General features: G+C 35.9%; 1 protein-coding gene across 2 annotated transcripts in view; it reads right to left on the bottom strand.

The window, feature by feature from the left end:
- LOC110099522 (putative 4-hydroxy-4-methyl-2-oxoglutarate aldolase 1) overlaps positions 1-3,369 on the bottom strand; it is a 27,474-nt gene extending 24,105 nt beyond the window's left edge. The window contains exon 1 of one of the 2 annotated variants that reach the window (XM_020826705.2): positions 3,329-3,369. The gene's annotated coding sequence lies outside the window, so the exon portion shown is untranslated. The remainder of the gene's footprint in view (positions 1-3,328) is intronic. The other variant, XM_020826706.2, reaches the window with a different exon arrangement.
- Between the last annotated feature and the right edge of the window lie 339 nt (positions 3,370-3,708).

The following is a 3,708-nucleotide window of genomic DNA, read 5'->3' as shown; positions in this document are numbered from 1 at the left end:
TAGAGGTTAAAGAATATTATGAGAGAGAACTAGCGAATGAGAGAAGTAAATAGATATAAAGAAGAAAAAACTTTCATTATATGTAAAGAAAATTAGAGCATTTTTATATAATTGTGGTAGCAATTAGTTTCTTATCCAACATGTTAATTTTTTACTAGTTCTATTGAGTTCAACACTTATTTAGCTAAATCACTAGATATACAATGATATGTTATGAAAATGTGAAATCTAATGAAAGGTAAATGTTAAAAATCATATTATGGGGGATAAGCCCGCATAAGTAAAGGCGGCATTTTTATATAATTGTGGTAGCAATTAGTTTCTTATCCAACATGTTAATTTTTTACTAGTTCTATTGAGTTCAACACTTTTTTAGCTAAATTACTAGATATACAATGATATGTTATGAAAATGTGAAATCTAATGAAAGGTAAATGTTAAAAATCATATTATGGGGGATAAACCCGCACAAGTAAAGGCGAAAGACCTAACAAGGATGTCTTAGGGACCGTATAGGAGATACCTGACTCTCCCACTTCTAAAAATTGGAAATTCAAATCCAACTTTGAATGAGAGAGCTGCACTCACTTATAAAAGTTATGAATTTGGACCCAATCTTAAATGAGAAAGTTGTAAGTATGCAAATGTCTATAGTCATCATATAAATTGCCAAAATGTTTTTAAAAGTAAATAGAATATGAAACGTGAAAAGTTAAATATGCATTGATTTATTATACATCTTGTGATTCTTATAAAAATCCCAATATTATTTAGATTTGACTGTAAATTTTATGTTTCTTATTTCTTATACTATAGTTGCATATTTAGTTAAACTTTAGCTCATTAACAGTTGTACTGCAGGAAATGGGATGAAGTCTGTAAGGCTCTTGGCAGGAGGGTTAAAACATTTGTGTACATGCATTTTTTTAGATTTGCATAGAAGCCAGAGTAGGAAGCTGTAAAGTAAGACTTTTAGGTATGTAATTTTTATTTGATAAGTTTAGTAAGATCTATATTCTATTTGATGAGATATGAATATGCTTCCAAATATGAAAAGTGTACATAAATTGTTAAAACTAAAAAAATGCATTGTGTTAAGATAGTCTCAATAGGTCATTTCCTACTCACCTAATTCTAACAGAAGTAATTCAGGATGGGTGTTAGTAAGAGATATATATATTTGACTTCTCCCTAGCTGTTACAATCAAGGTTGACTGAAGGGTCTAAAATGGGGTGTGACAGGCTTCATGACTATGAATGTTGGTACCCACATTAGAAAGGAGATCAATAAGTCGATTCTAATATCTTTGGATCTAAGACATCTTGAAGTGTTCGAACTTGTCAATTTTTGCTTTTATCTTAAACAGGTAACTTTATAATAGTTTGTCCCTTACCTACTATTCGTCATTAATCTGGCTGACCAACAGTTGCGAGCTAGAGTAAGCAACCAATTGGGTTAACCCCAACCTAGAGGTATGGTGTAGGCTAGCAAGAAAGGCTTCATATTCGTCTTGGTTCTCAATGAGCGTAAATTCTATGCTCACAACTTGAGAAATAATAATTCCCATTGAACTTTCCAGTATCATGCTCATGACAACTCCTTGCTTGCCTAAGGTGCCGTCATTGTAAAGAGTCCGACGATGGCGCGGGACCTCCCCTTCAGATTCTATATTAGGACAATTGAATCAACCAGGAAACCAACGAGTGCCTGAGCTTTAACAGCTTCCTTGGCGAGTAAAATATCTGTAATTCACTGAGTTCCACTAACCATTTGAGCAGTTTTCCAGAGTGGTCCGGTTTCATGAGCACAGCTTTAGCCGAGTGGTTGATCACCACTTGAATAAGGATGGGCCTAGAAGTAGGGCTGCAACTTCCTTGTAGAGTACATTAAAGACCATGCAAGTTTTTCCATGATGGAGTACCATAGTTCGACACAACTAAGTGTTTTACTTACGTAATAATTTGGTCATTGTTTTCTTCCTTCTTCCTAGATTAGCACAGAGCTGATTGCATCCTCGTTGTCTCCTAAATACATCAGTAAGGTCCCTCCTGGTTGTGGGCTCTAGAGAATGGGCGGCGAGGTAAGGAGAAGCTTTAATTGTTGGAACGAGTTTCACAATTCTCACTCCAAGAAAATCTTTTGCATTCCTGAGGACTCTAAAAAATGTTTAGCATCTTTTGTCAGGTCTGCAAATAAAATAATTATGCCCGACAACCCATCTAGTTAATTGTTGTACTTCCTTAGCCGTCTTGGGTGACTTCATTTTGATGATGGCCCTCACTTTGTCAGAGATGACTTTGATGCATTCGAGTGTGAGAAGAAAACCTAGAAATATTCTTAAACATGAATGAAATGTACACTTTAGGGGTTACAATCGCACGTTGTACCTCTTCAGGTTGGCAAAGGTCTCCTTCAAGTTATCGATATGATAGCATGGCAACTTGCTTTTTCACTAAGAGATCATCCACATAGACTTTGATATTCTTCTTCTTCTAGTCTTTAAAAACCTTCTCCATCATCCCGTGTTAAGTTGCAATTGCAATTTTTTTTAGTCTAAAGGGTATGACCTTGTAGCAGTACAAGCATTCTGCTGTGATGAAGGAAGCATATCTTCTCGCAATCGTCTAGATGCATTACTATGCGATCTATGTAACGTTGTATTTTTTTTACTATATAGCCATTCTTGTAGCGCATGAAATCCAAGAAATAGAGGTAATAATGAATAGTTTGGGGGATCTTGAACCTTTGACTCTTGTACTTTTTGACTGATATAGTAAAACTCTACCTGTTTTAGAGTTGTAGTTCTTTCTAAGCATTTTCCTAGATTCTCTCGGTCTCTCTTCAATTCTACTATCTACTCTTCATTCTCACACAAGTTCTACTCATTTGTTCATCTAGTCGGTTTGCTAATAAAGTTGGGCATCATCCACTGCATATTTGAATTCAACTCATTAGCTAGTTATCATTCTCATAGTCATCTACACCTTAAAAATTCAATTGCTCAATTCAATCCAAAAGTCCAGCAATATTTATAAATCATCTCACCAAATATCAGACCAAGAAAAAAGAGAAATTTACGTACAATACCCTTAAACAACTTCAATCGATCACCATCAAAAGACGGTTCTTCCGACACAACCAGAGGCCAAAATCGATTCATCGCCAAGGCATGATTCCATAAGGAAAACGGAAAGTAAACAAGCTATCGAAAGTCACTACAGTTTGAAAGTCCAGTAGCCCTAATTATCAAATAACGAAGGAAATCATATCGCATCAAGAAGAATAAAAGGAAAATAATGAGCTGCAAACCAGATCAAAACAGCTTACCTCAGCGAGTCTTCGCGAGAATTAGAGGATTTTATGGATCGCTTTCGGCGAATTGCATTGGACAGACCACAGATCTCATGATGTCGGGGAACATTCTGAGAGTCTGCACTCTGTGTTTACTCGCTAAATGGACCGGCTGCCCAACAAAGTTAAGTGCGCAACTAGTTTAAGAAAATGACGGTTTTGCCCTTAATCATATTAATAATTAAGGAGTAAATATGCCTTCTTTTTGCACTGGCTAGAACAGGAGAAAAGATGGAGTAAGGCTAACTGTAGAGTTAATGGATCAGCACGAGTTTGGAGTTCGATCATTGAAGAGAAGTTTGGTGAGAAACACCAAAAAGAGTGGACGTTTGACTAAAGGTTTTTGCCTTGGGAAC

The sequence above is a fragment of the Dendrobium catenatum genome, unplaced genomic scaffold (assembly GCF_001605985.2).
Source record: "Dendrobium catenatum unplaced genomic scaffold, ASM160598v2 fragScaff_scaffold_1637, whole genome shotgun sequence".
Classification (NCBI taxonomy): Eukaryota; Viridiplantae; Streptophyta; class Magnoliopsida; order Asparagales; family Orchidaceae; genus Dendrobium; species Dendrobium catenatum.
Note: the sequence above shows the minus strand (reverse complement) of the source record. Positions and strands in the feature narration are given on the sequence as shown.